Source organism: Tachypleus tridentatus, chromosome 8 (assembly GCF_004210375.1).
Source record: "Tachypleus tridentatus isolate NWPU-2018 chromosome 8, ASM421037v1, whole genome shotgun sequence".
Classification (NCBI taxonomy): Eukaryota; Metazoa; Arthropoda; class Merostomata; order Xiphosura; family Limulidae; genus Tachypleus; species Tachypleus tridentatus.
In genome coordinates, this window is record NC_134832.1 from 60877206 (window position 1) to 60890844 (window position 13639).

Genomic DNA, 13639 nt, shown 5'->3' on the forward strand with positions numbered 1-13639 from the left:
TGCCCTACAAATTCGAGCGCACTTCATTTCAACGGAGGTAAATATATGTTAGTAGACATTTTGTACGACAACGTATTTAAAGCTTATCGAAGCTTCTAAAAAGGTTCAAAATTAGGTCGTAGAATAGTATTAAGTTTATCAATTGTTAGTAGTAAGTGCGGCAAAGCTTAGAACTGACTAAATTAAAGTAAAAAATGCACTTAAATTATAGTTATAATTGATCTCTTTATCAGATATAGGCCGTATTTATTAAAGGCTTAAGTAAAGTTAGGCCTAGTATAGGTGTATTTATACATTTAGGTAGCTGACATTAGAACTCGTTTGTATTATTATATAAAACCTGCATTTAGAGGTGCATTTTAATAATAAAAATACTGATTTGACCGCAAATGTTTTACGGGTTTTTGTTAAATATATATGTGTGTTTTTCAGTGCCAATCTAAACAACAAGTAGAAACAAGCGACTGCTTGGATATTTGCATTTTTTAGAGATTTCATATCAGTGAGTTAAAAATTAAAATGCATGCCTTATTTTATTTTAGTGCATCAAAAATAAATGTTAAACATCTAATATTATCCTTAATTTTTTAAAAATCTTTGAGGGAAAAGTCACTGAACCTTCTGATATGATTAGTGATCTGATTACTTTAGGGAGTTTCGCACTTGATACACAAACCTTCTCACTGACCCTTCTGATATGATTAGTGATCTGATTACCTTAGGGAGTTTCACACTTGATATACAAACCTTCTCAGTTATTGATACTTAATTGATTAGAAAACAAAAATAAATTTTATGTGAACCACTGTACATGTTTGGCATTATCATGTATAGGTACTAATATGTTTATTATCGTTACGAATATTTATTTAAACTCTCAAAAATGATATCTCTCTCTTACCTAAATCCACTGTAATGTGTTATGTTTGTTTTTTAATTTCGCGCAAGGCTTCACGAAGGCTATCTGCACTAGCCGTCCCTAATTAAGAAGTGTAAGACTAGAGGGAAGGCAGCTAGTCATCACCTTGGGGTACTCTTTTACCAACGAATAGTGGGATTGACCGTCACATTATAAAGCCACCCACCGCTAACTCTTGGGTTACTCTTTTGCCAACGAATAGTGGGATTGACCGCTGCATTATAACTCCCCCACGGCTGAAAGGACGAGCATTTTCATGTGACGGGGATTCGAAACCGGGACCCTATGAGTCAAGCGCCCTAACTATCTGAACGTGTTATGTAATGAGTGATTTGTTGTATGAACCGAAAGCGAAAACTTTGGCTGTATACTTTTATTAAAGAGAAAAATATTTTTAAATATGTCTTAGCACAGTTTAATATATATGAAACGTTATATTTCCTCTCATTAGATATGTCTTTTGAGGATATTAAAGGTATGAAACGCACATAGCATAACTTAAAAATAAAGTAGTGGTAACAAACTATCAGAGGCTTAAGTACTTTTGTTTTATAAATCGTGATAACGAATAAGCATAGGTTCAGGTGTTAGTAATTCATAAGTTGTGACAGCGAACGATCATCGGTAGAGATACAACTGATTTATATGTAGTGATACCTTAAGACCAGAGGTTCAGGTACTAATGGTTGATGACTAGCGGATTCCAACTTGTATAGATCCAAGTACTACTGCATAATGACTAGTAAGATGCACAAATTAGAATAGTTTCTTGGTGGTTTTTTTAAAATACTTCTGAGTACCTTAATCAATTGTCGTTTAAGACATCAAACATGCACTAAAATATTTTTTTTCTTTTCAGAACCTCATACAACGTGTGCGTCTCTAAGAATAGTAGTCGTGCCGATAACGGGGGAAGATGAAGAGTGTTACATATGCGTATCGGAAGATGTAAGTATTATCCTTTCTCATCTTGTGTAGGTTTTTAGGAATGATTGTGGATTTGATTATGGAGGTAGAGAAAATGAAACATTTCTTATATCTCTGCATTTCGGAAAAGTGGAAATGGTTATAAATTCACTTACCGAAAGATCTTGAAAATATAACTTCCCCCACAAAATGTTTTATTTCTGAGACATATGAAATGAAATCCAAATGCTAGTATTATGTGCACTAACTTTAACCTTTAAGGTGCTCTCCATTCAAACATTTCTAATGCTTGTGCGAATATCGAGACTATGTATTTAATTATTGTTTGTTAGTTTTTGAATTTCGCGCAAAGCTACGCGAAGGCTATCTCTGCTAGCCGTCCCTAATTTAACGGTGTAACACTAGAGGGAAGGCAGCTAGTGTTCACCTTGGGCTACTTTTTACCAACGAATAGTGGGATTGACCATCACATTATAAAGCCTCGCGGCTGAAAGGACGAGCATGTTTGGTGCAAACGGGATTCGAACCCGCGACCCTCACATTACGAGTCGAACGCCTTAACCCACCTTGCCATGCCAAGCCTGTATTTCATTATCCTTCTATAGATAGCGAGGATTCGTTTTCTTCACATCTTCGACATAATAATAACTTTTGAAATCCCTTCGTTTCAACAGAATGTCTTTGAAATTCAAAATCTCTTTGATAAAACAAACAAACAATGGTTATGCCTTATATTAACTTTTATAATAATCTATAAAAAGCATTATAACTTGTTTTTCTCATTTTTACTCATCTATTAAATTTTTGCTTTATTAACTGCTCGTCGAATTTATCTACAAATAACCCAAACAAAGTTTACTTCCATCAATCAAATATTCCCTACTATTCTGTAGTGTGATGGATGATATGATACTTGCATGAACCACTCAGAACCCTTGCACGAAAAGGGGGGGGGGTTGTTTAAGTCATGCACTAACATGAACCTTATGCTTGAGCAATGATGGTATCATCATGGCAATGTGTCACTGATGCAAGTACAAGAAGTAGTTTTATGTTTGGTAGAACATTAAATTTCTAGCCATTCAAGTTTCAAAGCTACTGATACCAGTCCCACGCTTAAATTTGTTATAGCAAGTAGAAAGTTGTGAAATGAAATAGATTACAGCTTAATCTTTTAATAAAATGAAACCTATATAACTTTTTCAAGCAGTTTCATCAAGTTATAATTTGAAATCCCTGGACACTGAAATATGTGATGCAAAATATGTCTTTTTTAAATTGAATAATGCCCCATCGCAGCAAACATGCTCGCCCTTTCAGCCGTGAGGACGTTATAATGTGATGTTGAATCGCACTATTCGTTGATAAAAGAGTAGCCCAAGAGTTGGCGATGGATGGTGATGACAAGCTACCTTCCCTCTAGTCTTATATTGCCAAATTAGGGACGGCTAGGGCAGATAGCCCTTGTGTAACTTTGCGCGAAATTTAAAATAAACAAACAAATTGAATTGTGTGTCACTTAATACTATGAGACTCTTACAACATAACCAATTTTACAGCTGGTAAGCCATTGCAGCAGAGGAAACAGAAACATCTATTGGGCAGAAATTAAGACTTTTAAACATTGTGCCAATGAAAAGTTACCTTCGTATGCCAATGAACTATCAATAGGTTTGTAGATATAGTTCTTGCTAGTCGTTATTTAAATGTTAGGGGCGCTAAGACACTAAGTCTCCAACTGAGAAGGTATTGAATGGCACCTTCAGTTACGTAATGGGAGCAAAGAAAATCAGCAGTAGTTGTTGCAACAGTTCTGCTAGAGTTACATCCCTGAACGTGTCAACAACATGTTATAAGAGGCCACATCAGAGGCTCCATATGGTTACTTTGTTTTTGCCAGTAGTAATAAGCATGCAATTAATGGAGAAGCCCAACTTGTCATTCACTATTGATATCAATACTAAGTGTACTGGAATAGTTTTTTTATAGATTTTGCCTTGAGTTATGGCATTTCAGGCTTAAGTGTCTAAAGAGGACAACTGCTAGTAGAGTTTGTGCATCAGTTGAGTTTTAGTTTAATGGTGGAACTGTAAAATATCAACTGTAATATGTATAAGAAGAGTGATTTGCACACGCGCATAAAGAGAAAAACCTTACGTTTAATGATGTTTTGAGATTGCAATTTCAGTTTACACCTTCAACTGATGCTGTAGTAACTATTACTCCTGCGATTCACTGATTTTTGTCAAAAAATAAATCAAATAACAATTGCTCAAACTTTTATCTTTCCAAGAACAAAACGTTTTCGATTTACATTAAGTAACTGGGTTAACACAATACAAGTGTGTGTGTTTTTTTTATAGCAAAGCCACATCGGGCTATCTGCTGAGCCCAACAAGGGGAATCGAACCTCCTGATTTCAGTGTTGTAAATCCGTAGACTTGCCGCTGTACTAGTGTGGTGCCCCAATGTAAGTAACTGTTTGAAATTATTTGTTTGTTGTTGTTTTTTTTACAATACGTGAAAGAAAAACATCTAGAATGTACCCCGCTAGTACAGCGGTAAGTCTACGAATTTACAACACTAAAATCAGGGGTTCGATTCCCATCGGTGGGCTCAACATATAGCTCGATGTGGCTTTGCTATAAGAAAACAAACAAATAAACATCTCGAATTATTAATATATCTGTGTTATTTCAGCTGTACTATGTCAGAATGAAATGATACGTAGTTTCTAGGCTCGGCATGGCCAAGTGAGTTAAGACGTTCGAATCGTAATCTGAAGGTCGCGGGTTCGAACCCCCGTCGCATGAAACATGCTCACCCTTTCAGTCGTGGGGGCGTTATAATGTTACGGTCAATCCCACTATTCTTTGGTAACAGAGTAGCCCAAGAGTTGGCGGTGGGTGGTGATGACTAGCTGTCTTCCCTCTAGTCTTACACGGCTAAATTAGGGACGGTTAGCGTAGGTAGCCCCTGTGTAGCTTTGCGCGAAATTAAAAATTAGTTTATACAGACCCCATTTACAATTTCAAGGGAAGTAAATCTTTCTCTCCATTGAATTTTCTGCCTTGCCAGATGATGAAGCTCAAAAGGAGACTTTGAGTGAAACAAGTAATTCATAAAGCTCTTTATTTTTCTCCCAAACTTATGCATGTAACTACCATTTTGATGATCCGAATATTTCCTTCTCAGCTAGTGGAGCTTAAAACTTTGACGTCATTGCCAACTTTATTTCAACAGCAGCCAGAGAAAAATAACCCTTTAATCTTTCACAGTCTCAGCAGTTTATGGCCTGTCCATTAAATAGATTTAAGAAAAAAATGACATTACGAGAATGAAATGTTGGCTCATCTCCAATGGGAACATGGTCGAAAGAAACATAAATATAGATAAGTTATATATATTGAATGAAAAACATCAAAAGTAATTCATCCAAATCTTCCAACTTGGTAAGGAATGTGAATTAACAGCCAAGATCCAATATGACATAAGTGTGACTTAACCACCTACATCTTTGGTTGTGGTCACATTAAACCGACTCCTAACTATTCAACTTATCACTTGTTAGAAGGACAGGGATCCAGGTAAAGCTTTAACCACTATCCAAGCAGAGTTTGTCAACAAGGCAGTGATGCTTTGGAGACATCATTGTACAATTAACATCAGAAAGAGAAACAGTAGAAACATGTTAATGGAACAAAGAGGAGCTATCCAACACCCAATACAAACTGGTCTTCAGACTTCAAGTGACTTGAATGTCTGCCAATGAAAGAAAATTCTTTACAATCTTAAATAATTTACTCCCCGTTGAAGTAGGCTCACAAGAGGTCCCTGAATGTGAACATGTCATTTTACATAGTTATTATTTATATTTCTGTTTATTATTTTTTATTCGTGTTAATATTTTTAATGGCCATTGTGCTTGAAGAATATTCGTCACATACATGGTATATATTCTTTAGGAAGGTTGTTTTATGGCTGTATTATTGTGATGCATATTGAAAGTTTATTTTTTTCTTTATATATATTTAATCTAATTGGTTCGTTGTCTTGTGATTTCATTATTTTATCTAAATCAAAATGTTGTACTTATGTAAATATCTCTTTTTCCTGTGGCTCTTGTTCCAATTTATACAGGTATTTTTTGTATGGGAAAGGTTTATTTCTTGATGTGTAGTAACTGATTCCATTCAGACCAAGTGTTTGTCTCCACATACTAATATAATTTTATTTTGTTTTTATTTTAGGATTATGCTAGAAGGCTACGTACTTACACCTCAAGGTGAATTTTTAGCCTTTGTATCCTAATAAAAGTTTGATGTACTATCATTTTATTTGTAATCTTATATTATGTGAAGTGTATTTGTAGCATTTTGTAATGAAAAGTCTGTTATTTATTTCTGCTGTGCGTTAAAGGTTTTTTTTTATATTTTATGATTTTTTGTTCTCAACGGAATATTCTAATTCGATTCATAGAAACCTCTAGTTATTATAAGTTTGATACGTTTACTCCACCTGGAGAGAAACAATAAACAAAGTAGACATAGACCCGATGTTGGATACGCCCCCTTTACAGGTCGTACAAAAGTTGTTTTGTTACACCATGCTCATTCCTACCTTGTTTCCTCACTTTTTGGTGCAACCATTCCAACACTTTTTTGTTTTTTTCACTCATCGAAACTTTAGTTTTTCTGATTTCAAATTAAGTTAGTTTTCAAATATTTTTTCTTTGTTTGAACATAAGTTTTGCTGCCAGATATTGTGTTCAATATTCTGCTAGTTTTGTCCCTTTTTTTACATCCAGTAACAAATTAATACACTTGTCTTTCAACATACAAGGTCCTCGAACATCTGTTTATTGTGTTGATTAGGTGATTGTATGCCTGTTTTTTCTTTTCCAAGTTCTGGAATACTGCACATTTAAAACTAAATCTTGAAAATGTCACGTTACCTCAATGGTCAATGAAATCCACAAAAAACATTTATCGCATGATAAAAAAATTATTGAGCTCCGAAATCCACTGAAATCGCTATCGTTTAGTGAGTGTTTTTCCATTTCAATCAGTAATAGAGCTTAAAACGAATGACTAATACTATGTTTGTTTGTTTGTTTTCAAAATTCTTCTGCGTCTTACTGTTAAATCCCAATAAAACTAATGCATGTGTCAAAACCCATTATACTGTCTAATGATATTTTTTTTATTAACACACACACACGGAATGCTTTTGAAAAACAAAATTAACAAAACTATTCGTCAAAGTAGGCTACTTTAACAATGAGATTCTATATAATGGATCAAACTGTACTTTAATCGATCTCATATTAACATGAAATTATAAATGTAAACAAACATAATGTGCAGAATTTAGCTAAGCCTAATTTTAATGGCTTCATTTGATGTTATGTTTAATAAATTTAATTATATTATAATCTATAAAAACACCTTTAATCACTTTATAACTTTCTATAAATTGTCAGTGCAATGAAAGACTGACAGGATTTGAATCTAAGAGTAACTGTGGCAGCTCACGTCCCTTGCTCAAACAAAGACAAATTATTTTAATATTTGTGTTGCTGTAAATAAAACTATTTGTTTAAATTTGTTCAGCATCGAGCTAGTACTATTATGGTGAATAAAAAAGGTAATGTATTATTCAGTTGGTTGCTACTGTTATGGCTTATTACCTTTATACCATACTGAATCAGTAATTCTTAAAGGAAGTGTGTGTTTTTTTTGCAACAACCAGAAGAGTTTAATTACACAATGGGACTTTACCGTTTCATGCACCGTGTACCATTACTAAACAACAAGTTAACTATAAATAAACGGCTCGGCATGCCCAGGTGGGTTAAGACGTTCGGCTCGTAATCCGAGGGTCCCGGGTTCGAATTTCAGTCGCATCAAACATGCTTGCCCTTTCAGCCGTGGGGGCGATATAGAGTGATGGTCAATCCCACTATTCGTTGATAAAAGAGTAGCCCAAGAGTGGGCGGTGGGTGGTGATGACTAGCTGCCTTTCCTCTAGTCTTGCACTGCTAAATTAGGGACGGATAGCGCGGATCGCCCTAGAGTAGCTTTCCGCGAAATTCAAAAAACAAACAAACTATAAATAAAGTAGATTTGACTGAATCGTTTCACTGTCTTGTACGAAGCAATTTTACTCGTTGTTAACCTATAAAAGAGAAAAGAAAGTAGGAAAATGTTTGAAAGTAACCTTCCTAACCTTCTCTTATTATTATCTTTTTACTACTAGAAGCTGTTTTACTTTTGAGATGTGTTTATTCGAAACTCACTGGATAAACACATTACTTGGGAAATGAACTGTGATTTGTTTGTTTTAGGTTTTCCTAGCATAGCTACATAAGAGCTTCCTGCATATAGCCGTTTCTAATTTTCAACTGCTTGGCTAAAAGAAAAGCAGACAGTCAACAGTACCCGCCGCCAAACCTTCTCCAATCGAACATTCGAGTCTTCCTATTCAGAGTCTGGGAAAGCTACTTCATACTCAATGGAGTAAAGAGAGTTTAGATTAGCAGTTCCTCGTTTCAAAGAACTAACCTAATTCTTTGGGAAAAGGTTAATATTCTAGTTAAAACAAAATAGATACTATAAATATTTACTAAGTCAGCATATATTGTGGGCTTGATTATAATTAATGTAATTTTAAGTCATGTTCATTCTATATTACCGAAATTTTAATAGCTACACATTATTTGGAGTTTTTACTCAGTGCTCGGTGGGCCAATCTCACTTTGAAAGGAAATGACATCACATGTTTATTTACTTGGTTTTCAGCGTATCCTCAATTTTTCAGTTGTTTAATGGTGCACGAGTATTGATTTATAGATGAATATTAAAAACGTTTTGAAGAAAAACTTTCATATAATATTATTGTTAAATAATTGTTTGTTTGTTTTTGAATTTCGCACAAAGCTACTCGAGGGCTATCTGCGCTAGCCGTCCCTAATTTAGCAGTGTAAGACTAGAGGGAAGGCAACTAGTCATCACCACCCACCGCCAACTCTTGGGCTACTCTTTTACCAACGAATAGTTGGATTGACCGTCACATTATAACGCCCTCACGGCTGAAAGGGCGAGCATGTTTGGCGCGATAGGGATGCGAACCCGCGACCCTCAGATTACGAGTCGCACGCCTTAACACGCTTGGACATGCCGGGCCGTTAAATAATCTAGAAACCTTCACAAAACATAGGATTTAGAACAGAAAACGAGTGAAAATTATATTTTTAACCAGATAATAAACAAACAGATTACGTGTCGAATCATGACAGACCTTAGACATGCATCAACAGTTCAAGTTCTATGAAAGCAAAAACATTATTTTTCTTCGTATAATCTTGTTACAAAGAATACTGTAGCGTCTGTCAGTAGTGCGTGTGTATACCCGTGAGTTTCAAAATAATTAAGATTGGTTTGTTTGTTTTGAATTTTCCTCAAAGCTACACGAGGGCTATTTGCGCTAGCCGTCCCTAATTTAGCAGTGTAAGACTAGCGGGAAGGTAGCTAGTCATCACCACCCACTGCCAACTCTTGGGTTACTATTTTACCAACGAATAGTGAGATTGACCATCACATTATAACGTCCCCACAGGTGAAAGGGCGAGCATGTTTGGTGTGACCGGGATTCGAACCCTCGACCTTCGGATTACGAGTCGAATGCCTTAACCACTTGGCCATGCCGGGCCAATTACGATTGACAAGGGAAGGAAACTCCAAATGCGAAACTGGAGCATAGCTCTTATAAAATACGATTATCTTTCATAATAGTTATGTAATATCGTAGCATAGTACGTTTCGTAAGACTCGAAATTATGCGAAAATAAATTAATATAAGACATATTTTCTTCTCTTTCAACGTTTCTTTCTGTTTTCAGCCTAAAACGCCCATTATAATCTAATTATTAGTCAAATGAAAAAAAATTAAATTTTCTTAGAGGTAAAGACTTAGCTTAGTCCTATGAGTTAACTATGTTATTTCTTTGGTAAATACCTCAGAATTGGAAATGCTCTAAAAACAACTTTTATTTGATCTCTGGCCAGAAACAAAATATAGCTTTGTTTGTAGCCACTATATAACGACTAAAATATCGTATAATTACAAATGTATATGGAAAGAGTATTAAACTTTTTAAATATATTCCAAAATACGAGTCCCTCAGTTGTTTTACGGTACGTTTTACAGCCTATAACTCAAAAATTCCAAGTTCAATCGTTATGATGGACACAGTTATCTAGTGTTCTTTGTGGTTACAATAAGCAAAGTGTGATAGTGATAAATGTATCATTTGACAAAGATTGAACTCCGTTTAAATAGATATTATTAGTTAATCATTTGTATATCTGTCTCATTACAGTTAAGCTCCCGGGAATTCGGATTTTGATACCCGCGGTGGGCAGAGCATTGCTTTATGCTTAATAACAAATAGCCACAACATTACAGGTAGTAATAGTGCAGTATTTAACCAGTTTTTGCTTAAAATACTTTCAATAAGTAAGCATGGTTACTCGAACGAAATACACCTGGATTAAATTACATATGAGAGTTACGTAAGTCTATTTTTATCTTACCTTTCATATCACTTTGTATATATTAAGTATAATAAGGTTTAGAGCTATAAATACATGTTTTAATGCATGTAGTTTTGATTATATTTGTTTCACCACTCTTGAGCGCAAATAATCACTCAATAATTAAACCTAAATATGTAAATAAGTTAAATTAAAATTAATGAAACTTAATTTTAATGCTAAGGGCGTTGTTTATTGAATTATTTTTTACTATAATTGAAGTCCTGTGTTTGGTGGGACGGAGATTCGAACAATCGACCCTCAGGTTACGATTGGAGTGCTCTGACCACCTGGTCATGTTGGGCCACGTGGGAGAGTGATGTAAAGCTGTAGAGGGGATGAATGTAAATTACAGAAAAAAGAAAATACAGTACTTCAGGTGGGAGGAAGTTCCAGGAGATAATTCCTTCCTTCAAACCCCTGAATTCAGTACTGATTGTTTGTGAATCTAAGATGATGTCCAGTAGAGAATTACTAAGACGTTATCTTTCACACAAATACTAGAACTACCATCAGTATTGCAGTCAGTTCCATTAACTACTGCTAGGCCACATATATATTTCAGACATAAAAAAAAAAGATTTCATCCAGTTGTTTTCGTTAGTTTCTTACTCTGAGCGTTGTTTCGATAAAAAAAAACTAAATCTTTATTTTTTTTTTCAATATATGGTCCCCACTGATAGTTAAATGTATAGAAACGAATAGGTGGTTTGAATAATAAAAGAATATTCATAAGTGAAAACCTCACATTCAGTACCTTACTAAAAATTCGGGACTAAATAGCAGAAAAGGTAACCATTGGCCATGTAGATTCTGTCTTATGATTATTTTGTTTTCGGTTCGCTACCATGGAACCAGCCACAAGGCCTAAAGGGGTGCCCTGTGGACTGGAGCTTCCCACGCCACTTGAACAATGGAAAATGATCTGAGATTCCGCTGGAATGGCCTTGGGGACAAAAGGGACAATGTTCATTAACTTTTATTTTTATTATCATTGAAATCTTATTATGGATTTCTTTTAGTACACCTGACAGATTTAGTTAAGTGTTTTAAGATGTTTTATGTAAAACACTCATATTTCTTTCTCTTACTTCAGAATAGAAAATCATTCCAAATATTGTACAACTGCGTTTGCCCCAAATCTAATCTTTGAAAAAAATATGCATGAGCTAATTCACAAAATGCCAGCAACAAGTTCAAACACATCTCTAGCAATTACATGGCGAGTACTGTGTAATGACATCCCTCTAAGGCCCAGCATGGCTAAGGCGTTGGACCCGTAATCTGAGGGTTGCGGGTTCGAATCTCAACAAACATGCTCGCCCTTTTAGTCGTCGGGGCGTTATAATGTTACGGTCAATCCCACTATTCGTTGCTAAAAGAGAAACCTAATTGTTGGCGGTGGGTGGTGATGACTAACTGCCTTCCCTCTAGTCTTACACTGCTAAATTATGGACGGCTAGTGCAGATAGTCCTCGAGTAGCTTTGCGCGAAATTAAAAAAAAAAAGACATCCTTCTAAACTATGAAACCAGTGGCAGTTTTATTACAAGTAATTTTGAAATATTTTTACTTGTCATAAAACAATGTGAATAATATAGGCTAATAGCCGTAATACTACATTTTAAACATAATTCGAAATTTATATCATGTTTTTTCTTCATGACATTTCAGATAAGATTTTATAAACAGTATTTTAGAGTTTTTCGTGAACAAAATGAGATGTTTTATCTACAGTTTTACTTGACTTAAAACAATACAAACAACAAAAGTACCGAAATAATAACACTGAAACTACTATATTTTATGTTATACATCTGGCTAATTGCTTTATGTCATTACTTATTGTAAATCTGGACAGATTAATTAACATTTACAATACAAATGCATTACCAATATAATGATCATTAACTATTAACGTAGGAGAATTATAGTCCATTTCTTCTTATAGTTACGCTCCCCAGTAGCTCAGCGGTATGTCTGCGGACTTAAAACGCTAAAAAGCGGTTTCGATACTCGTGGTGGGCAGAGCACAGATAGCCCATTGTAGCTTTGTGCTTAATCCAAAACAACCAACAACAACTTATTATTATAATATTCGATACTATTTTTCGTAACAAAAACACTGTGCGCAGACGTTTATTTTGCTCATTAACGTTTGTTCACTTGAGCGTGTGTATAATTAAATGTACACAAAAATGTCACTTTCAAATAGATGGTTGTTACTCTGAGCCCTCGTTAATAGTGTAGACAATAAATCCGCATGTATTATATGTAGTTGTAGGTTTCTACGGGAATGATGGTGATAAACGTGTATTCCACCATGTAGCTCTAGATTCCTGTTGGAATGATCGCAGTTATTCTGTATTTCACTATGTAGCTCCAGATTCCTCTTGGAATGATGGCAGTTATTCTGTATTTCACTATGCAGCTCTACATTCCTGTTGGAATGATGGCAGTTATTCTGTATTTCACTATGTAGCTCTAGATTCCTGTTGGAATGATTGCAGTTATTCTGTATATTTCACTATGTAGCTCTCGGTTCCTGTTGGAATGATTGCAGTTATTCTGTATATTTCACTATGTAGCTCTAGATTCCTGTTGGAATGATCGCAGTTATTCTGTATTTCACTATGTAGCTCTAGATTCCTGTTAGAATGATGGCAGTTATTCTGTATTTCACTATGTAGCTCTAGATTCCTGTTGGAATGATGGCAGTTATTCTGTATTTCACTATGTAGCTCTAGATTCCTGTTGGAATGATTGCAGTTATTCTGTATATTTCACTATGTAGCTCTCGGTTCCTGTTGGAATGATGGCAGTTATTCTGTATTTCACTATGCAGCTCTACATTCCTGTTGGAATGATGGCAGTTATTCTGTATTTCACTATGTAGCTCTAGATTCCTGTTGGAATGATTGCAGTTATTCTGTATATTTCACTATGTAGCTCTCGGTTCCTGTTGAAATGATGGCAGTTATTCTGTATTTCACTATGTAGCTCCAGATTCCTTTTGGAATGATGGCAATTATTCTGTATTTCACTATGCAGCTCTACATTCCTGTTAGAATGATGGCAGTTATTCTGTATTTCACTATGCAGCTCTAGATTACTCTTGGAATGATGGCAGTTATTCTGTATTTCACTATGCAGCTCTAGCTTCCTCTTGGAATAATGGCAGTTATTTTGTATTTAACTAT

At 35.1% G+C, this 13639-nt stretch overlaps 1 long non-coding RNA gene across 4 annotated transcripts in view; it reads left to right on the forward strand.

Moving 5' to 3' along the window:
• LOC143222485 (uncharacterized) overlaps nucleotides 1–13639 on the forward strand; it is a 50346-nt gene that overhangs the window by 7662 nt on the left and 29045 nt on the right. For 2 of the 4 annotated variants that reach the window (XR_013012267.1, XR_013012268.1), the window contains exons 2-3: nucleotides 1779–1867; nucleotides 6097–7185. This is a non-coding gene — a long non-coding RNA (uncharacterized LOC143222485). Of the gene's footprint in view, nucleotides 1–1778; nucleotides 1868–4209; nucleotides 4317–6096; nucleotides 7186–13639 lie in introns of those variants that run through there. The other 2 variants (XR_013012265.1, XR_013012266.1) reach the window with 2 other exon arrangements.